The sequence below is a fragment of the Cynocephalus volans genome, chromosome 6, assembly GCF_027409185.1.
Source record: "Cynocephalus volans isolate mCynVol1 chromosome 6, mCynVol1.pri, whole genome shotgun sequence".
Taxonomy (NCBI): Eukaryota; Metazoa; Chordata; class Mammalia; order Dermoptera; family Cynocephalidae; genus Cynocephalus; species Cynocephalus volans.
The window spans coordinates 164624374-164648220 of record NC_084465.1 but is presented as its reverse complement, the minus strand read 5'-3'; positions in this window follow the sequence as shown (position 1 = coordinate 164648220).

Sequence of the window (23847 nt, the reverse complement as noted above, 5' to 3'; positions counted from 1 at the left end):
GCAAGGTGTCCCATGTCACCGAGCACGGGCTGTGTTGTCTTGGATGCTGTAGTCAGCCTGGTAACACACCAATTTGTCCTCACAGTGACTTTCCCTGTTTCTCTGCCTCCCTTTCCTTTCCCCCTTACTCTTGCAGTTCTAAAATTGTATCTCCCAAGAAAGCCTTAGCACAGGAGCTGTGACTCAGGCTCTAATTTCTGGGAAACCCAGGCCCAGCCAATATCTCTCACTCTTCCAGAAACTGTAGAAGGTATAAAACTCAGCAATATCCTCGAAAATAGGTTTCCTGATAACATTTCTCACTAAAAGTAGCAAACAGAGAGGGACAACTCTTTCAGTCTTGCAGAGAAATTGCTGTCCATTTCTCTTATCTATTGTGGTATTAAACTGTTTCTGATGTATAGGAAGCTGTGTATTCCAGCAATGTTGGTTAGTGTCTTGTCAGATCTGAATTCTGCTGGAAAGGGGCAGAGCTGGAAAGAAACGTGAAGTTTGTTTGTAAAGCACGAGGGCGGGAAAGCATTAGGGATGTCCTTTCTAGCACTCTTTTTTGTGGAATATGTGCTGCTGTTAACTTTACTGGGGAGCAGTCGTAAGCATAGATATTTTGATGTAATAAAAGGAAAATATTTTAAAGTGCAGACTAGAAAAGACTTTCTTGTTACTGAAAAATATCTATTTTTACTATTGAGTAATTGAAGAATATTCTTTTTCAGTACAAATTTAACAATGAAACAGTAAAGGCATTCACATTTAAATCAGAAAACAAACAGGAAACCCATTATTATTTGACATCACTTTGAATGTTCTAGCCAACTCAACAAGACAAGAAAAAAAATTATCAGTATTACAAGGATGATAAGATTCCATGTTCATTTTTCTAAAATATGTAGGAAAGCTAAAGCTTATAGAAATAATAAGATGTTCCAGTAACATAGTTGAACAAAAGTTTAATATTTAAAAACAGGAGATTTCCTACTCACAGGAGGCATTTGTAATAGAATGGCTAAAGGCATGCATTCTACACTTACTGCTGTGTGGCCACGGGCAAGTTGCTGAAACTCTGTGCTTCAGATCCCTTCTCTGTAAATTTGGAATGATAATCTTGCTGCCCTCAAAAGCATTTGGTGAGGATATCATGAACGGGAGGTACTTGCCCAGCACCTAATTCCAGGTTTATCCATCTAGTCTGCATCTACTTTGGGATTTGTAGGTATCACATACTTTCACAGACTTCCTTGGAGGCAGGGGTGGCTACTTGACACAATTCTGGCCAAAGAGGTGTTATAAGAAGCTGTAGGTTCCCCGATTTCCCTTTCCTCCTGCTCTTAAAATGGATGTGATGCTGGAACTGCAGCAGTCACTAGACAGTGAGGAACCGGTCAGTGTCAGCAGCTGCTTACCCACATCTGGGCTTCTTGATCGTGAGAAAAACAAGCCCCACTTTGTTTTAACCGTTGTTAGAGAAGTACTTTGTGGCCTACAGATTTTCATTTGTTTCTGATAATATGTAAAGCATAGCATAAATAACAGGATGCTTAGAAAATGTTTAATGAATATTAATTATTATTATTCTAGATTAAATATTGTATTTAAACATAGTTAAAATATAATTGGGAAAAGTGTCCTATTCGTAATAACAAAAGCTATTCAAAATAGTTAATACTACATCTAACAAAAAGACACAAGCTGATCTATGTTAAGAAAATGATTAAACATTGAATGATGACATAAAAGAAGACATTTAAGACATATAAAATTGAACACATTTCTGATTTAAAAAGTCTATGTTATTAAGATGACGGTTATCCCCAAATTAACCAGTGAATATAATCCCTCTTAATCAAAATTCTAATGGCTATTTTGAGGAACTTAAGTTGATTCTCAATTTTAATTGGAAGGAGAAATATTTTAGAATAGCCAAATTGGCTTTGAAAGAGAAGAATAAGTGATGTGATTTATTCAATTCGGGCAACCAGATATTAGAACTAATTAAATAATGTGGCATCACAGAAAGATAAACAAATTGATCGATGAGATGGAATAGAAATTCTAGAAATAGATTCACAGATAAATGTAAAACAATATATAACAAATACGATTATTTAAAAAATAAATTTATTTATTTTAATTGACACGTATTAATGGCACATATTTATGAGGTGCAGAATTATATTTTAATACATGTATACACTGTGTGATGTTAAATCAGGGTAATTAGCATATCCGTCACCGCAAAATTTATCAATTCTTTGTGATGAGAGCATTTGAGCCCCTCTCTTAAATATGATAATTTAAATCAAAGATCATACCAGTTGGGGTTTAGTGTAGGAAACAGAGGTTACTACAGGTATTTTGAACAGAAAGTGATTTAATATAGGGAAGTAGATGTTTGCAGCACTGTTGGAAGGACCACAGGGACTATATTCCAGGCTGGGCCCCTGGAACCCTGGAACGACTCAGCATAAACAGAACTGATTCAGTGGGGGTCTAGACACTGAAGCTATCCCAGAACTGGCCATAGACGCTGGGCCAGGGAGAAGAAGCTGTGGCTTCTTCCTTTGTAATTGCCTCTCACGTTCAGGAAACTGGAAATGGGTGTCCAGAGCTGGGGTCTGAGATTAGAAAGTCACATTAAGAATCTGTCCCTATCACCATTGCTTCTCGATTCTCAGGATGCTGGCCATGGAGGCCAGAACGTGGGTACCAGAAAGCCTCACGTTTTGTGAGTTCCCCTGCTAGTGGCGATGTTCGACAGCTGTGAGAGATGGCTCACTTCTGCCTTCCACAGTCCCTCGTCAGGGCGTCGGAGTGATGGAACATGACTTGCTTCCAGAACCCCAGCTGCAGGGGAGTCTGAGGAATGCTTCTTTAGATTTCCAATATCCCAAAATAGACCCAGACAACACAGGAGTCTGGAGAAGTGAGGTAAAGTTTCTACTGGCAGTGGAAAAATACATAGCTCATGTTGGGGTCATTGGCTAGACCTTCACCTCTCTCCAAACATAAAACTACTCCCGTGTGATGGAAGACCCAAGTGTTAAAATTACACGTAAAAGTACTAAAACAAAATATGTGAGAACAGAACTATAATTTGGGGCTGGGGCATGATACGAAACCCAGAAGTTGTAAAAGAGAAGATAAACATGATATGAAACCCAGAAGTTATAAAAGAAAAGATAAACATGTTTCATTAAATACAAATCAAACAGTTTTTGTTTGATAAAAGACACCCTAAACTAAGTTAAAAAGACAAAAAGTTGGGTAAAATATTTATGATTTTTATACTAGACAAAGGATTAACATTCTTAAAATGTTAAGAGCTCTTGTAAATTCACAAGAAAAAGATTAACATCCAATAGTAAAATAGGGAAAGGATATGAATAATTAATTTTTGGTCTCCTGTATTAGTTCGTTTCTGTTGCTTATAACAAAATACTTGGAACTGGGTGATTTGTAAGAAAATGAAATTTATTGCTTTCAGTGCCAGTGGCTCAGAAGTCCAAAGTCCAGGGAACACCTCGGGTGAAGGCTTTCTTTGGTGGTGGCTTGGATGGCAGGTATTGTGTTGTGAAAATGGTGGAGCAGAGAGGGCAGAAAGGGTTCGTCATGCACGCTTCTTTTAAAGCCCTCAGAACCACTCCCATGACCACCGTTATTAATCCATTCACTATGGCATGGTCCCGTAATCCAACGACCCCTTCAAAGCCCCACCTTCCTACCACCATAACAGGATTTCCCACCCTCGACAGGTAACAGCGGGGATTAAGCCTCAGTGAGGTTGGGGGGGTATCCGCCCCTCATCCCCCAAACTCATGTCCTTTTCACACACAAATACATTCATTTTGTTCCGAAAGTCTTAACTTGTTTTAACCCAAAAGTCCAAAGTCCAAAGTCCCATCTGTGAAACTTTGAAACGTATGAAAACATGAGTAACTGTACCTCTAATAGAGAACATGAAAATTAAGATGAAATGTTTTTACTTATCCAGCTGGCAAGGGTGAAGAATAACAATATCATTGCTGGCAAGGCTGTTAGGGAGATTAAGTGCAAATAAACACAAACTTGTAAAAGTGAGCTTCGGGCTGGCTGGTTAGATCAGTTGTCAGAGCCCGGTGCTGACGACCCAAGGGTCAAGCGTTCGGATCCAGTATGGGGGGCCAGTTGCCAAAAAAAAAAAAAAAAAAGTTTACTTTTGGCTATATGTACCAAATGTTAAATGGTCACTAACTTCTAACCTGCAATTACACTTCCAAGACTTTGTCTCAGAACTAGTAATACATTTCTTCGAATCTGTCCCACAGAAATAATCACGTGAGTATCCAAAGATACACACAAGGATATTCACCGTAGTGTTATTTGTAAGTGGAAAAATCAGAAGCAATTTTTAGCGCTCCTCAGCAGGCCATTAGATAAATAATGATACTTACATATAATGGAGCACTAACAACTGTTAAAAGAAGTAGCTCTATGTATACCGGTGCTGGAAACGACGATAACAGCATAAAACACGGAAAGAGGCACAGGTTCAAGGTGGTGACCTTTGGGACTACAGGAGAGGGGTGTGGGAAGGCAAAATATTTCAGCCCCCAAATGTATCTCTCTGACATATTTCGAGATGGCTAATTCAGAGAGACTGGAAAAACAAGATTAGCTCGAATGCTATTGCTTTGTGGACTAAATTGACATCTGTATATGCAAACTTAAGGCTCCTTGGGAGACGCCGCTCCTCAGGCTGCCAGGGACTGCGGCATGCATTGTTTGGAGGGCAGCGGTGAGACTACCTGCAGTATCTTCCTTTGCATACTCGTTGTCTCCATTCAAGTTTAGCTCCAGCTCCCTTCTCTCACCTGTGATAGCACCTCCCCCCAGAACTTTGGAGAAACCTGGTCTCAGGCCACTGTTCTGAGGCTTCAGTCTCTGCCACCTTCTCTCCCTTATGAACACTGATGTGTAAGCTTTGTTACTCCCACTGGAATTTGGGACATTACTCTCTAGTGATTTTATCTGACAGGTTTTTTCCTTTGGTCCCTATGGGGGTCAGTGTGGACGGTGCTTTCAGTTTTTACTGTATCTTCTTTAAGGTTTTAAATCATTTGACAAAAGATACATATCACAAAAAGGCTTGTATTTTTAAAAATGAAAATCTGGAAACAAGTAAACCCCAAATTCAGCCATTTGACTTATAAGCATGGCATCAGGTGACCGACCCCAGTTAAAGCTGAAAGGAGCTTGGAGCCCACCTGACGACAGATCAAGAAACTGGTTCCTAAGTCTGATCGGAAGGGATTCCATTATTACCTGAGGATGCATTTCCCAGTTCTAGAACCAGAATCAAAGAAAACATTGCTATTTTAAAGCTGTGTTGCTCCTTTCTCTGGAGAAGCTGCTGCTGCCTGCTTCAGGTGGTTGATTAGCCTTATTGCCCATGTCGCTTTGTCAGGCAGCCTCGAGACAACCACTGCGTGCAGACTCTGCTTTCCTGCCTCTGGCACTTGCTGTTTGCCTCTTACCCACCTCATCTGCATATTGTTTCTTGCTTAAACTTAGTCACCTTATCTTGGCTTGCTGCTTGCCTGTGCGAGCTGTCGTAACTGGTCTGTTGCTGTCACTTCCTGAAAACGCTCTTAGATGTTACATTGCTTAAAAATTTCCTCTGAAATTTCATACTTGAATTTTCCTCAAACCAGTCTGATTTATACATCTATTCTTTCATGTTTTCTTACAAATGATTCAGGATCTAATATGTTTCAGGCTGTTAAAAAAATCATTTATTAAATTTGTCAAAGTGGCTGAACCCTGTATATCAAGAAAGGCAGCAGAGCACGTGACTGGGAACACGCACCCTGAAACCGCTCTGCCGCTCACCAGCTGTGTGATCGCCTGACCTCTCTGGGCCTCAGCGGCCCGACATATAAGTTCTATGTGAGTGTTTATTAAGTTAAATAAAACAATATTATGTACTTTTCTTTAACTACCTGATGGGTAAAGAAACTGTACATCAGAACTTTATTCATTCAGGAAGTATTACCTGATGGACCATTTATGGAGACCCTCTGGCTCGGGTGGTGAATGGACTGCAGAGGAACCTGGGTGCAGCAGGAAGGCCTCGGGCGTGCAGCTCCTATCCGGCCACGTCTTTCCGCCTTCACTGCCATCACCTGGGTCCAAGCCACCGCCGTCTTCACTTGACCCTGCCACAGTGTTCTAAGTCTCCACACAGAATAAAACGTAAGCCTGTTTCAGTGCCTTCTCGTTGTACTTGGGAAAGAAGGCAAACCCCAACTGATGTACAGGGTCTGCAAAATCTGTCCCTCCCGTGTCTTAAATTCATCTTACCCCCTCTTCTTGCTTCTTAGCCACACTAATCTTCTTCCAGATTTTTGAATATATTAATCTCTTTCCCACCCCAGGGCCTTTGCTCATGTTGTTCCACCTGCCTGGAATGTTCTACCCAGCACTTCATGTGGCTTTCTCCTTCCCTGTCTTAGGTTTAGCTTAAATATCATCCCTAATGATAGATTGGTGTTGGTCTGCCCAGCACCCATTCCTGTTTCTGTTTATCTGGGTAGCAGCGCTCCTAGTTTCCTTTATGGACGCGACCCTCCCAGACTCTCCATGGGCCTTAAATAGGCTAAGCCACATCAGGTCCAGGAAGTAAGAAGGTAAAAAAGTCTTGCTTTCAGTTTCTCCAGGGAAGAATCCTCCAGGCATCCCTGTGATGGGGTGGGGACACCTGGTAGCTAACTGGGGAGAGGACTGAGGGATGAAAGTGATCAAGTACCTAGACTTTCAACCAGCACTGTCACTACTTCAAAGTTACCCCGAAACGTAATCCCTTTCTGTCTCTCACCGTGGGACAGGTGCCTCTTGTATCTGAGCCTGGCTCTGCCCTTCTTTTGAGCTCTGGGCCCACTTCCCGTCCCCCCTGCCCAGTACCTTTCTCTGTAACTGGGAACTCCTCTGTCCAGCATTTGGTGTTAACCCACATGTCATGAGCATCTGGACTAAGGGCAACCAATGGTCCTAGTTTGCAGGCGACCAAAGGGACTTTCAGTGCTAAGACTGGGACAAATTTGTTACCGCATTTTTCTCCCATATTTTGAACTAATCATCCCTCCACCTTGCACTCTTTATCTCCTTCCCTAAATTTCTCCTATTCTTCACACCCAAGCTTCTGGAAACACGTGTTTATAATCTGTATTGGTTGCTCACCTCCAACTTTAACAAAGGAAACTGGGTCTCAGGCCTGAAGGAGCACCTTCGGGGATTTGCCTGCCATTTCTGCTGCTTGATGCTCCAGGCTCCTGCAGTGCTGCAGGCAGGAGCTCGTTCGCGCCATCCCCCCGCACGTGGCTTCTAGCTTCCCTGGTCCTCTGAGCATGCTCTTGGCAGGGTCAGCAGTGCATGTCAGGCACATATTCCTTCTTCATCCTGCTTAGCTGGCATGAGCCTCGGGTCAGGGGTGAGCCTTGGCTTCTGTGCCGCATACCCTCTGCGTCCACTGACCTTCGCAGCCTTCTTACAGGCTCCATTCTCATTGTAGAATGCCCAGGCCCACTTCTCATTTTCCACTTACCCTGGGGAAGTCATCCACACAGCAGGCTCCACTTGTCCTTTACATGCTGAGGAAGCCCAGTCTGTGTCTAGTTCAAACCTCCCTCCTGCAGACAAGACTGGCATATCCAAATACCGACTGAACATTTCCAGTTGGATGTCTCTGAGGCAGCTCATACTCAATTTGTCTAAAAGCAATCTCATCAACATCCCTCCTCACATCTGTACCAAACCCTGGTTACCCATCTCAGATAGTGGGGCCACTGTCTACCTAGTTGCACAAGTCAGGGGGTATCTGTCATTTTTGATTCTTCTCTTACTCACCCATTGTGTCAGCTGGGATTCTTAGTTGCAAGCCAGGGAAAACGATTCTGGCTAATCTAAATAAGATAGATTTTACTGAAAGTATGTTCAGTAGCTCATGGATTTTACAGCAAGACTGGAGAGCAACAGTTCACGCTTAACTTAGCAGCTACAGAGCCGACAACAATGCCCAGTCAACCAGTAGACCGCCACGGGATCGGAGCAGACTCCTCTTTGCTTCACTAGCATTTCTGATCCTGGATCATGAATGTTACTGCTAGAGTCACCACAACTGATGTCCCCATTACCACCTTTGCCAGAACAGTCTGTGTAGTGCCTGCTTTCCCTTGGTTCCATCCACACTTTCCACCCTACTCCCACATGTCACACTGTCCTTATTCCCCATGTGTTAATTCCTGTATCTAACAGAATAGCCTCCCATCAGTTACCTGCTCCATAAAGGTCATGAGAAATCTAGAATGGTCACATGGTAGTCTGAACTTTCAGTTTAAAGATATAATTGCTACGTCCACTGATGGGTATTTAGTCTGCTAAATGAGTTGTGAGGATTGGAATAAAAATGTCGACACAATTGGCTTACAATACTGTAATACGAGTGTTAGGCCTTGGGAAATGCTGCTGCAGAAAAGCCCAGCATCTCTACGACTTCGCTTGCCTGCAGCAATTGCTAAATCAGCAGGAAGATGTGCCTCACCCCTCTTTTATCATCAAATCTTCTCTCAATTTGCATCCAGAACCTCAGTCGCAGGAGAGACTACTAACTGTGGAACTCAGGCTCTGCATACATGAAGGGTCACTCAAAAGAGGTTGGAGTGGAACCTGAGTGCCAGTTCACCATGGTCCCTATGAGGCCCAGTCTAATCCCTCTGCTGCTAGGGGCCTGGATGACTGCTCCATCTGGCACTGGATCAGTTTTGGTCACTGCTGCTAGCAACTGGAGACTGAGCAGTGTAAGGGGAGGGAGGTAAGGACCATGGCTTTGCCTCATGGTTAGTCTTCATGCCCACTAGTCTATTCTGACAGTGTTAGTCAAACTCCCTGAGTGAGCCTTCAGTGAGCACTTTATACCATATGCCCATGCTGATAATCTAGTTAACATCTCACCTATACATGCCAGGAGCTGTCAGAGCTCCTATCTTACATACTAGCTGGATTTTCACATTCTTCAGTCATGTCTTGTCCAGAAAAATATATTCCACATTTCACTCAGCTTCCTGAGAATCTGGCACCAATTTTAACATGATTCAGGGTACTTTGCTGCAAGCAACAGAGATCAATTCTAGAGAATGTAAGCAGAAATGTAATTTATTTTAAAAATACCAGGCAATTTGCAGAATCTATGGGAAGCCTGGCAAATTAGATTTGGAAGCTATGGGGCCAGAAGCCATGCCCCAAATCAGATGGCAGGAATGTCCCATGAAGTCACTGCTGCCTCTGCTGCTGGACAGAAAAAGTGCAGCATGCAGGGCCGACTCCTCCGATGTCGCTATCAGGACAAATGCCCCTGCAGACAGGAAGCATCCATCTTCACAGGCATGCCCCGCAGGGTAGGACCTGCCAAGACTCTGTTCACTCCACCACTGTCCACTGAAGAGCTGGCACTGGGGAGCTGTGGAAGGCTTAGGTATCTCTGACTGGCAGAGTCTGATATGCCAGGGCCCTGGCTGCCAGGAGGCTGGGAAAATTAGTAGATGAATCCAACTTCTCTGAAGGAAGGAGGCTCTATTCCCAAACATAGGAAGAGGTTTAGCTGCTGAGTGGCCACAAAGAATGACAAATATTGACTACATCCCTATATGCAGTCAATTACAATTTCCTACTGACTCTACCTCCTAACTCTCTTTCTTTAACAGCTTTATTGAGATGTAATTCTCATACCACACAATTTACCCATTTAAAGTGTAACAGTTCAACAGTTTTTAGTATACTACATTATTGCTTTTTTGAAGTATGATAAAGTATATATTACGAAATTTTCCATTTTGAACATTTTTTTAGAAAATAAATTTTATTGTGTATATTTAAGGTATAAACATGATGCTATGGGATACACATGGTAGTAAAATGGTTACTGCAGTGAAGCAAGTTAACTCACGTAGTGATCCAGTTTTTTGTTTTTGTGGTAGAGCACTAAGATCTTATTTAGAAGGAATCCCAAATACAGCACGATTTTATTAACTGTAGTCCTCATGTTCTACGTCAGATGACTGGACGTGTTCATCCTACGTATGTGCCACTTTGTGTCCTCTGATCTGCATCCCCTGTTCCCCTCACCCATTCTGTCCCTGCAACCACTGTTTTATTCTCTATCTCTATATTTGACTTTTTCTTTTTTTTAGATTCCACATATAAGTGAGATTGTGCAGTATTTTTTTCCCGTGTCTATCTTATTTCACCTAGCATGATGTCCCACAGATTCATCCATATTTGGCAAAGGGCAGGATCTTCTTTAAGGCTGCATAATATTTCATTATACAAGGGCACTTCAAAACGTTCACGGAAAGATTCATATTATCTTTTATTCTATTTTTCCATGAATTTTTGAAGTACTCTTGTGTGCGTGTGTGTATATATATATGTGCATATATGTATGTATAAATAGATAGATTATAGTTTCTTTATCCATTCATCCGTTGATAGACACTCAGCTTGTTTCCATATCTTGTCTACTGTGAATAGTGCTGCGATGAACACGGGAGTACTGATATCTTTACAAGGTGCTGATTTCATTTCCTTTGGGAATATGCCCAGAGGAGAGATTGCTGGGTCATATGCCATTCTATTTTTAATTTAGAGACCTCCATACTGATTTTCAAAACGGCTGTACCAATCTACATTCCCACCAACAGTGTACAAGGGTTCCCTTTCCTTTTTCTAAAAATTTATTTATTTATCGATATTATTATTTTACATTCTAAGATGTTGCTGTGGAGCAGTTGCGGGGAGGTGGAGAGGGGAATGGGAGGGAAATGGGGGGAAGAGGAGGAAGGAGAGGGGGCATGGTCAAGCCCAGTGGCACCCCCTCATTCCAGCAGGGGAGACCAGAGGCTCATCATGGCTGGGCTGGATGCAGACGTCAGCGTGGCTGACCCTCCAGGCCCCCCCCCCACCTGGACTCAGGAGCCTGGGGTGTTTCCAGTAGTGGTCAGTGGTCATCGCTGGGTTGGTTGTGGATGTCAGAGGGGCACGGCTGAGGCCCACAGCCTTCCCCACTCCCAGGCTTGGGAGCCAAGGGGGCTTCCAGTCCTAGGTTTTTATAGATGTTGTTTGGTTGGTGTTAGACCTTTACTAGCTAATCTCAAACTTTGTCTCTGATCCGTGGGTACTTTCTGTTTTCTTCCAGTTCTGTGTTGGATTATTTGCTGTTCCCACCACTTAAACTCTGCACTGGAACTAATTTGTTGTCCTTTGCTTACTTCTAAAATGGGGGAACTTCCTGTGGTTGAGCTCAATTGCTGCTTTGCTGCTAATTCTATGGGGAAGGCTTTTTGAGTAGCTCAGGTTTTAATTGTTGACCTTGTAAGTGCTCTGGGTCTTGTGAGGCCTGGTACAACTGGATTTTGTGGAAACTCTGGTTTGGCCTGAGTCTCTTAAGTGAACTGCACCCCTGCAGATCTGTATTCCTGACCAGTTTACACAGAGTGGGCCTGTGCTGATTGGAGGGCAGATCAGCTGTCCGTGCTGTGCCCCAGAGTTACCCTGGTGGGTGCATCTCCCCACCACCCACACTTCAAACTCTTCTCATGGGACAGGCACATGTCAGTCCCTTGCAACGAGTCACTGGCTTCTGAGAGGCTCCTTTTTCAGTTGTTGTGGCACCTGACTCCTACCTGGGTCCATGAGAACCCTATTAGTATTCTTGCTGGCCTGGGGTCCATCAAGGCCCTCTTCTCCCCTGCCATCTCCAAGCAACTTCATACGAAGGGCACAGCTGCAGCTTTTGCCAGTTCCTGCTCTGTGTTCTCAGCAGCTTCAGCCTTGAAGCATCTGGGGCTTGAAATGGTGGGAGCGGTCCTCATTGTGGCTTCTCCTGCCTTCATGTGCTCTGTAGGTCTCTCCTCCTCTTTCCCTGAGCTCCAGCAGCTCCAGCTTGACTCTTGTGGCTTTTTAATAGCTGTAAATTGGTTGATTGTGGGAGAGGGTGATGCTGGGGACCGTCTGACCAGAATCCAGGACTCCCTTTTCTTCACACCCTCACAGCATTTGTCATTTTTTGACTTTCTAGTTAACAGCCATCCTAACGGACATGAGCTGGGATCTCACGGTGATTTTGACTTCTGTTTCCCTGATGATTAGTGATGTTGAGAACCTTTGCATATACCCCCTGGCCATTTTTATGTCTTCTTTGGAGAAATATCTATTCAAGTCCTTCACTCATTTTTTGTTTTTTTACTTTTGAGTTGTATGAGTTCTTATAAATTTTGCATATTAACCTCTCATCAGATATATGGTTTGCAAATACTTTTTTCCCAAACTGTTGGCTGCTGTTTCATTTTGTTGATTGTTTCCTTTGCTGTGCAGAAGCTTTTTAGTTTGATGTAGTCCCATTTATTTGTTTTTGCTTTTATAGCCTGAGATTTTGGTGTGATTGGCAAAAAATTATTGCTAAGGCCAATGTCCAGGAGATTTTTCTCTATGTTATCTTACAGAAATTTTATAGTTTCTGGTCTTATATTTAGATCTTTTATCCTTTTGATTTTCACATATAGCATAAGTAAGGGTCCAATTTCATTCTTTTGCATGTGGAAATCCAGTTTTCCAGCACCATGTATTAAAGAGACTATCTTTTCTCCATTGGGTCCTTTCTTTGCCTTGTTGAAAATTAGTTAAACATATATGTTTGGATTTATTTCTGGGCTCTCTATTTGTTCCACTAATCTACGTCTCTGTTTTCAAGTTGTTGTTTTTTTCCCCACAGCTGGCTGGTACAGGATTAAACCCTGGATCTTGTTATCAGCACCATGCTCTAACTGAGCTAACCGGTCAGCCCTACATGTCTGTTTTTATGCCAGTACTATATCATTTTGATTATTATAGCTTTGTAATAGAATTTTAAATCAGGAGGTGTGATGCCTCCAAATTTGTTTTTCTTTCTGAGAATTATTTTGACTATTTGGGTTCTTTTATGGTTTCATACAAATTTTAGAATTGTTTTTTCTGGGGCCGAGCCCGTGGCGCACTCGGGAGAGTGCGGCGCTGGGAGTGCGGCGACGCTCCCACCACGGGTTCGGATCCTATATAGGAATGGCCAGTGCACTCACTGGCTGAGTGCCGGTCACGAAGAAGACAAGACAAAAAAAAAAAAAAAAAAAAAAAAGAATTGTTTTTTCTAGTTCTGTGAAGATTGCCATTGGGATTTTGATAGGATTGTATTGAGTCTGTATGTTGCTTTGGGTAGTATAGACATTTTATTAATGTTCTTCTGATTTATGGGCACAAGATATCTTTCCATTTATTTGTGTCATCTTCAATTTCTTTCATCAATGTTCTATAGTTTTCAGGATACAGATCGTTCACCTCCTTGGTTAAATTTCTAAGTATTTTATTTTCTTTTGATGCTATTGTTAATTGGGTTGCTTTCTTGCTTTCTTTCTCGGCAAGCTTGTTATTTGTGTATAAAAATGCTATTGATTTTTGTATGTTGATTTTGTATCCTGCAACTTTATTGAATTCATTTATTAGTTCTAACAGGGTTTTTTGTGGAATCTCTATGGGATTTTCTACATACAGGATCATTTCATCTGCAAACAGAGATAATTGTTCTTTTTTACTTTCTGATGTGGATGTCTTTTATTTCTTTTTCTTGTCTGCTATTGTTGCTACTTCTTGTGCCAAGTGGAATAGAAGTGGTAAGAGCCCTTGCCTTATGCTGGGTTGTAGTGGAAAAATTCAAAGTTTTGATTGATTGTAATGTTAGCTGTGGGTTTTTTTTTTTTTTAATAAATTGGCTTTTATCATGTTGAGGAACTTTTTTTCTATCCTAAACTGTTGAGAGTTTTTATCAAGTAAGGATGTCGGACTTTGTCCAATGCTTTTTCTGTGTCAATTGAGATGATCGTGTGGATTTTATCTGTCATTCTGTTAATGTAATGTACGACATTGATGGATTTGCATATGTTAAACCAAACTTGCACACCAGGAATAAATCCTACTTGATCACAATGTATAATCTTTTTAGTGTGTTGTTGAATTTGCTTTGATAATATTTTACTGAGGATTTTTGCATCAATAATTATCACAAATTGGACTGTAGTTTTCTTTTCTTGGATGTCTTTGTCTGGCTTTTTGCTTCTGGCATTCAGAAGTACAGTGATCTTTCTTTACTCATGGAGGATGTGTTTTAAGACCCCCAGGGGATGCCTGAAACCATGGATAGTACTGAACCCTATATATATATAATGATAAAGTTTAATTTATAAATTAGACACGGTAAGAGATTAACAATACTAACTAATAATAAAATAGAACAATTATAACAATATCTCATAATAAAACTTACATGAATGTGGCTCCTCTCCCTCTTTCTCCTCCTCTCTCTCAAAATGTCTTGCACTGTAATTACCTACTTTCAGACCATGGTTGATTGTGGGTAACTGAAAACTATGGACAAGGGGTGGCTACAATATTCAGTGTCTCAAAGAAACCAGCAATTCGCAAATAGATAATTCACTTTAAGAAGCAATAAGATGATCTTGAAGATAAAGTCTGCAGCTCAGCCCATCCACATATTTGTGAGGAAAAAATTAACCTTGTTTGTGCCCTAATTGAAGAGAACCAACAATTAACAGCAGAAACAACAGACAACTCTGTAGACATCTCATTTGGTTCAGCTTACACGATTCTCACTGAAAAATTACAACTGAGCAAACTTTCTGCTCGATGGGTGCCAAAACTATTGTGCCTAGATCAGCTGCAGACAAGAGCAGAGCTTTCAATGGAAATTTTAAACAAGGGGGATCAAGATCCTGAAGCATTTCCTTGAAAAATTGTAACAGGAGATGATACATGGCTTTCCCAGTACAATCCTGAAGACAAAACAAATCAAAGCCACGGCTACCAAGAGGTGGAAGTGGTGCAGTCAAAGCAAAAGCAGACTGGTCAAAAGCAGAGGTCATGGCAACAGTTGTTTTGGAGGCCTGAGACATTTTGCTGGTCGATTTTCTGCAGGGCCAAAGAACGATAACATCTGCTTATTACGAGTGTTTGGAGCAGCACAGCCAAAGCCATCAGAGAGTCCTCCACCACGACAACACTCCTGCTCGTTACTCTCATCAAACAAGGGCAATTTTGTGAGAGTTCTTTGGGAAATCATTAGGTATACCCTTATAGTCCTGATTTGGCTCCTTTTGACTTCTTTTTGTTTCCTATCTTAAAAAATCTTGAAAGGGAACCCATTTTTCTTCAGTTGCTAATGTAAACAGGACTGCATTGATATGGTTAAATTCTCAGGATCCTCAGTTCTTAGGAATGGACTAAATGGCTGATATCATTGCTGACCAAAGCATTTTGTACTTGATGCAGCTTATATTGAGAAATAAAGCTTATATTTTTTTATTTTTATCTTTTAGTTTCATTTTCTACAAAGTTTTTGAAGTCCCCTTGTATTAGCTGTGGGTTTTTTTATAAATGCCCTTTACCATATGAGAAAGTTGCCTCCTATTCCTGGTTTCTCAGAGTTTAATCATGAAAGGATATTAGATTGTCAAATGCCTTTCTATATCAATTTTGATAATTATGTGGGCTTTCTCATTTCTTTCTATTGATGTAATGTATTACATTTATTGATTTGTAAATGTTGAGCCACTTTTGCATTTCTGGTATATATCCCACTAGGTCATGGAGTATAATTTTTTTAATGTGCTGTTTGATTTAGTTTGTGAGTATTTTGATGATGATTTCCCCCTTTCTATTCATAAGGAATATTGGTGTGAAAGTTCCTGTTCTTCTGATGTCTTTATCCGGCTTTTGTTTCAGGGTAACACTGGCTTCATAGAGTAAGTTCTATTTTTGGAAGAGTTTGAAGAGTGGTGTAAATTCTTTAAATGTTTGGTAGAATTTACCAGTGAAGCCATGTGGACTTCCCTTTGTTAGAACACTTTTAATTACTGCTTCAATCTCTTTACTTGTTATAAATATGTTGAGATTTTTTATTTATTTTTAAGTCAGCTTAGGTAATTTGTGTGTTTTTAGAGATTTTTCCATTTCACCTAGGTCATCTAATTTGTTGGAATACAATTAATTGTTCACAGTATTCCTTTATAATCTTTTTATTTCTGTATAGTTAATAGTAACATCCCCACTTTTATTTCTGATTTTAGTTATTTGCATCCTCTCTATTTTTTAATCAGTCTAGCTATAATCTGTCAATTTTGTTGGTCATCTCAAAGAACCAAGTTTTGGTTTAATCAATTTTTCCTATTGTTTTTGTAGTCTCTATTTTATTTATCTGACTTCTAATCTTTACTATTTCCTTTCTTCTTTTACCTTTAATTTTGCTCTCTCTCTCTCTCTTCTGTTTGTTCTTTTTTTTCTGTTTCTTCAAGGTTATTCACTTAAGGTCTTTCTTCTTTTTTAGGACAGACCTTTACAGCTATAAATTTCCCTTTGAGCTCTGCCTTGGATGCATCCCATAAGTTTTGGTATCTTGTGTTTTCATTTTCATTTATCTCTAAACATCTAATTTCCTTTGTGATTTTGTCTTTGACATATTGGTTATATAAGAGTGTGTTGTTTAGTTTCCACATATTTGTGAATTTTCCAATTTTCCTACTGTCACTAATGTCTGGTTTCATTTCATTATTGTGAGAGAAAAAGCTTTGTATAACTTTAATCTTTTAAAAGTTATTAATCCTAGTTTTGTGGCCCGACATTTGCTCTGCCCTGGGGATATTCCTTGTGCACTTGAGAATAATGTGTCTTCCATTGCTGGCTGGAGTTCTTTTATGTCTGTTGGGTCTAGTGGGTTTGTGATGTTGTTCAAGTCCTCCATCTCCTTACTGGTCTTCTGGCTAGATATTCTATTCATTATTAAAAGTGGAATGTTGAAGTCTCCAACTATTAATGTAGAACTGTCTATTTCTCCCGTCCATTCTTTCAGTCCTAAAGATCTCTTGACTCCATCTTCCTGGCCACCAGATTTTTTCCTGTTCTACTGTAATGGTACCTAACTGGCCTTAGCCTTGCTCCGATGACATCTGTTTTCTAAACAGCAACCAAAGTGATTTTCCAGAAAACCAAATTTCATCCCAGTAATTCCCACCCTAAAATCATCTCCCTGGCTTTTCATTTCCCTCAAGAAAAAGTTCAAATTCCTTAGCATGATTTCAAAGCCTGACACAACCTGGCTTTGGTTCCCATCTCTAATTTTATCTTCTTACCACCCTCCCTCCTTACTGCTGATTCCAGATATACTGAATGTTGCACGTTTTCCAGTGTGACCAGTTCTTCTCTCACCTCCTGCCTGTGTATTAATTTTGTTTGCTTCCTAGAACTGCCTCTAATTTTGCTCCTCTACCTTTTCACATACAGAATTCCTATTCATTCTTTAAGTGTTAGTTCCTCCGGGAAATATACTCTGACATCCTTATACAAAATCAGGACCCCGTTTTAAGAATTCCACCCTTTCATGTGCTTTGACACTTATCTTATCACTTCATACATGTACTGAAATTATCTTTTGGATTCCTGGTCTCCACCACTACAGCCTCTAGTACTGTGCCTGGCACATTATAGCTCCACTGGGAGAAGGGTGCCACAATTGGCCATGAGTATCTCTGCATGTTCTTGCTGAGTATGTCAAGAATACAGGCCTTGACCACTCTTCATCTGGGCACACTCCTCAGAGTTGTGTTTGCAGTGAGCAATCCTGAGAGATAACGAGCTAATGTCTCCCCGCAGACAAAGAGCAGGCCTCTTTCCACTTACTATAACAGTGACAACTCTGTGGGTTCCTATCTTATAACACAACCCACTAAATGTACAGGCATCCATCATGGGCCCTTTGTGTTGGCCCTGTAGGGTTTAGGGGGAAAATGGGGAGTTCATGCACACTAGCTGCTTTTGCCATAGTAATGAAGTCTTTTGTTTCTGATCCAGGAATTTCATGTCTTCTACTAGCATCTGAGAAATAGTAACAGTTAGCTTGCAAGGAGACCCTTCACAGTTCTTGAGAAACTTAAGAAATATTTATTGGCTATAGGAACAAAAGCTGGAGTTGTCACCTGCATTAGTTTGCTAGGGCTGCCACAGCAAAATACCATAGACTAGGTGGCTTATACAACAAAAATTTATTTTCTCACAGTTCTGAAGTCTAGAAGTCTGAGATCAAGGTGTTGGCAGGGTTTGTTCTTTCTTAGAGCTGTGAGGGAAAGATTTTTCAGGCCTCTCTCCTTAGGTGGCCATCTCTCCCTGTGTCTTCACGAGGTCATCCCTCTGTAACGTGTCTGTGTCCAAATTGTTTCTTCTATATGTATAGACACCAGTCATATTAGATTAGGGCCTCCCATAATGACCTTATTATGACTTAATTACTCTGTAAAGACCCAATATCCAAATCTGGTCACATTCTGAGGTACTGGGGCTTAGGTCTTCAACATATGAATTTGGGGTGATGGCACCATAAACAAAATACAGTACAAACATTCAATAGGTTCTTGTGAAATGTAATGAATTATCAGTAAAAATAAATAAAAAATAACTTTGAAGATTTGATTTTTTTCTAAGGCATTTTAAAAATTGTTATTAAATCCTTCTAACTTGGAATTTTTATCATGTGATTATGCTAATAAAACTTTTTGACCTTTTGGGGCTGTATTTTAAAGCAGAGACATTTCTGACATTATACTAAAGCAATTATTTATTGGAAATATTAGTCCAAAATTTTCTCTAAAATTAAAATATGGGAAGTCAGTACATTTTGTATTGGTAGGTATTATCTAATTAATGAATTGATAAAATTAAAACATTAAAAAGAGCCACAAAATGAGGACAGTCTATGTTGACTTAAGATTATCTTTTTAAGTGGTTGTATCTCATTTCTTGTTTTGTGTATCGTGTGGAAGAGAGATGTCAAGTGAATGAGCCTGGAGGAATTCAATTAAAGAATACAACAACTAACATAACTCATGATCGTGTTCCTTGAGTACAAACAGACAAGGCAGTGGCAGAGGGAGATTATTTCTATTCTGTGGAAATCGTCTTTTAGAAAGACTTTTTGTCCCAACAGCATTTGTTTTTCTTGTGTTTACAAAAAAGGGGGGTTTTTGTCTCTGAAGAAATACTGCAGTAGAACCACAAAGTTGTGATTATTGATAAGATCCATATGTTTTCTTTCTTTCCTTTTTTTTTTTTTTTTTTTTAGGTGGCGCTGGTGTGGGGATCTGAACACTACACTCTAACCAACTGAGCTAACCAGCCAGCCCCCGATCCATACGTTTTCTTACAGACTGGGCCATGATTCCATTACCCCCAAAATGATCATTAAACTTTACTTTTTTGGTCATAGGAAACTTGAGAATTTCTTTAATTGAGTGGAAATCATTATTCTTCTCAATACAGTCATTCAACACATGTTTACAAAATGTCTACTGTGTGTGAAACATTATGCTCATTGTTAGGGGTATTGTGATGAATGTGCCCTATGTGTTCCCTGCCTCCGGTTATTTTCTACAATATTTTGGGTTTATATGATGTTTTTCTAGGAATAAAACGAAGTTTTTGGCTAGAAAACCACAGAAATAATGCTGTGCCTCTCTTGGTGTGTCGCTTTAGGGTTCAGGATTGAATATGTACTATTACTGGTGATTTTAACCTTGATCATTTGGGTAAGGTATTGTCTGCCGAGTTTCTTCACTGTTGAGATCTTTTTGTAATTAATAAATATCTTGAGGGAGGTACTTTGAGACCATGCAACTTTGGTTCACCAATTTTATCACCCATCCCTGGATCTTTCTGCAACAATTTTTACTGTGGTGTTTACCTGATGGTGAGTTTTTATTTCCCTCTTTTATTCTATACTTATTAATTACTTGTATCAGTATGTACTCATGAATATATATTTAATATATTCAGTACTATCATTATTTATTCTGTGGCTTACATTGTTCCAGGTCTGGCTATTCAGATTTACTTCAGGGTTGTTCCTATGTCCTTTCACTAGAACCATTAAAAAAATTTTTTTTCAGGATTCATTCTAAGCCCCTCATTTACTTTACACAGGATTCTTTGGCCTTTTTTTTTTTTTTTAGCATCGATTTCTAAAAACATTTTTTCAAGTATAATTGAATAATTGATATATAATAAACTTCACATATTTAAAGTCAAAGTATATATTTTGATGTATGTATATATCTGTGAAGTCATCACCACATTCAAGTTAATGAACACATATGTCACCCCCAAAAGTTTCCTCGTGCCTCCTACCTACTCTCAACCCACAGCCCGTGGCAACCACTGATCTGGAGATTGGTCTACATTGTCTAAAATCTCATTTGTGGAAAATCGCTCCACTTTGTAACTGGCTTTTTTCATCAATACAGATATTTTGAGATCCATTCATGTTGTTGCATACCCTTTTTTATTGTTGAGTAGCATTCCACTGTATGGATATACCACAGTGTGTTTCTCCATTCACCCGCTGATGAGCGTGTAGGTCATCCTGTTTTTGGCTATTACAAACGAGCTGCTATAAACATTCTTATGCAGGTTTTTGTGTGAACAGAAGTTTTTATTTCCTAGGAGTCGAATGTTTAGATGGATCGCATTGTAGGTTAATGGTTAATGTTTTCAGAAACTTGCCAAACAGTTTTCCAGAGTGGTTATGCTATTTCATATTCCCACCAGAAGAATATGATATTCCAGTTCTCCCACATCTGCACTAACACTGGATATGGTCAGTCATTTGAATTTTATCCACTTTAATACATATATTGTGGTATCTCATTGAGGTTTTCATTTGACAAATATTTTGAGCATCTTTCTATCTGCTTATTAGCCATTCTTAAATCTTCTTTGCTGAGGCGATGGCACAACTTTTTTTTGGTTCTTTTTTTATTGGGTTGCTTCCAGTTCAGTAAAATTTCTTTTTTAGTTAAAAAGGTCTAAAAGGTCAAACTTACCTTCATTTTCCTAAGGATGTGTATTTTCTTCTGTGTATAAATTGGAAAATGAGAAACTAGAATTTACAAGGTAATTGAATTCCTTTTTTTGCTTCACACATAAGGTAGCTGAACAAGTTTTTCGAGACTTCCAGTCAAGATGGCAGAATAGACAGTCCCCAGCGTCACTCTCTCCCACAAATCAACCAAGTTACAGCTATGGAAAAGCAATGACAGCAAAGCTGGGGCTGCTAGAGCTCAGGGGAAGAGGAGGAGAGACATGTGGAGTGCATGAAGGCGGGAGAAGCCACGATGAGAGAAAGAAAAAACCGCTGTGATCATTTCAGGCCCTGGCCGCTTCCAGGCTGGAGCTGCTGAATGCATGGAACAGGGGCTGGTAAAAGCTGCAGCTGTGCCCTTCGGATGAAGTTGCTTGGAGGTGGCAGGGGAGAAGAGGGCCTTTGTGGCCCTCAGGCCAGCAAGACCATTAACAGGGTTCTTGTGGACCCACATAGGAATGAAGAGCCACAACAACTGAATAAAAGGAGCCACTCAGAGGCCGATGAGTCATTGCAAGGGACCAGTGCATGGCCCATCTCATGGGAAGTGTTTGCAGCATGGGTGGTGGGGGAGACGGGCCCACTGAGGGAACACTGGAGCACAGCAAGGACAGCTGATCCGCACCCCATTCAGCATAGGACACCCCAGAGGAGACTGGTCAGGAATATAGAATTGCATGGGGTGAAGTTTAATGAAAAGACTCAGGCCCAGACCAGAGTTTCTACACAATCCAGGTGCACCAGATTTCACTAGACCCAGAAGTACCTTTAAAATCAACCATTTAAACCCGAGCTGCACAAAAAGCCTTCCCTAGGGAATCAGCAGCAAAGCAGCAATTTAGCTCAACCACACAGCTCAAGTACTGGACCCCACAGGAAGTTCCCCCATTTTAAAAGTAAGGAAAAGACAACAAATTAGTTCTAGTGCAGAGTTAAGTGGTGGGAACGGCAAATAATCAAACACAGAACTGAAAGAAAAAACAAAGTACCCACAACCAGAGACAAAGTTTCATATTAACTAGTAAAGGTCTCATTTCACCGATGAACACCTACAACACCTAGAAGGACTGGAAGTCCTCTAGGCTACCAAGCCAGAAAGGGGGGAGGGCTGGGGGTCTCAGCCATGCTCCCCGACACCCACAGCCATCCCAGCGACGACCACCAAGCTGCAGCAAGAAGGGCCACAGGTTCCCAAGCTGGGGAGGTGGGGGGCAAGGGCCTTTTCCACACCCCCCTGACATCTGCATCCAGCCTGGCAGTGACCAAGCCACTGCTGGAAGCCCCCTGGTCTCCCCTTTGGGAATGAGGGGTGCCAGAATCCTCAATCGCACCCCTCTTTCTTCCTCCTTCTTCCTCCCCCCTCCTTCTTCCTTTACCCCCTTCCTTTACCCCCTCCTCCTTCCTTTACCCCCTCCTCCTTCCTTTACCCCCTCCCCCTCCCTCCTAACTGCTCTGCAACAACATCCTAGAATGTAAAAAATATTAATCCAATTACATTTTCTTTTAAAAAATATAAGCAAATACTTAGCCTAAGCTATTTTCCTGAGACCCATGAAGCATTTTTAATTGAAATTTAACAAGCTGCAACCCAGCAAACACTTTGATCTTCAGCTCTAGAAGGGAGACGTGATGCTGCATGCAGACGTAGAAGCTTTCTGATTTAGCTGGAACAGAGTGTGACTGGGAAGGTGTGTGGTATAATTTTTTTAATTGCTGAAGTGCTATTGTTTGTTATTTTACTTTTATCGAAAGATGTAAATGCCACATTTGACAGAGTAACAATAAGTCTGTTCCAGTCTGATGACTTAATCTTACTAATCATGATAATACACGCTAGCTGGATTTAGGAATATTTAATAAAATAACAGAACATATTTTTTGTGCTTACATTTCAAGGGAATTAGTAAAAGGACCTTCATGTGCAACATTTAAAACTTTAAAAACAAAGCAACAACAACAAAATTTTTTTTTTTGCCATTATTGTCCCTGAGTAAATCCACAAATCAATGTCCAGGAGCAAGTTTTCACCCAAGATAGATGAGAAACTCCAACCATGGTGTAGATTACAGCCTTGGAAGTCACGGGATTTAGCTGTTCCCAGGCATGAAAATGATGAAAGAAGTTGCTCATTGCTTGTAGAGCTACACAGAAGGAATTGGATTGCAATGTAATGTTTAATTTCTGTTCTAAATCTTTCTATGTCACCCTTATGCTTAGGATATATAAGGTATTTTTTGCAGTTTCAGGGTATAAGAAAAATGATACTTTTGAATTTATGATTACATCTCAAAGTACAGAGAAGGAATGCAAGCTTTTTCAACGAGTTTGGGTGTATCAGAGGAGACACCGAGAAAGACTGAAAAATGAATGCTAAGACAGAATAAAGTCACAGAAATTTATCACAAGACTTTACAAAGAGACCAATTTTAGTTAGATAAGTGGCTTTTAATTTAGTTTTCGTTTCTTAACTGGGTTACTGAGTTAAGGGCTGAGCCCATTCAACTCTTGGGGCTCTGAGAGGAAGGCCATTAACCCTGGCGCCCACGGCTCTCAGAGCCTTTGGCAAAAACTCCAACAAAACAATAACAGTTTGAGAAAAATGGGTTCAGTCAACCAAAGCAAAAATCCACAGAGAGAAATAGAGGCCTGAGAAGAAATACACTCAAATAAAACCAAAGAGGTACAAAGAAGCCCTCTCAGGATCCAGAGTCGGTCAGTACGCTAGCTGCAAATGGGCCGTTCATTTAATTCAGGAGAGAAGTTAAACAACAAACAGCTCCTAAATCATTATAAACTAGAATTTTCAAATCAAA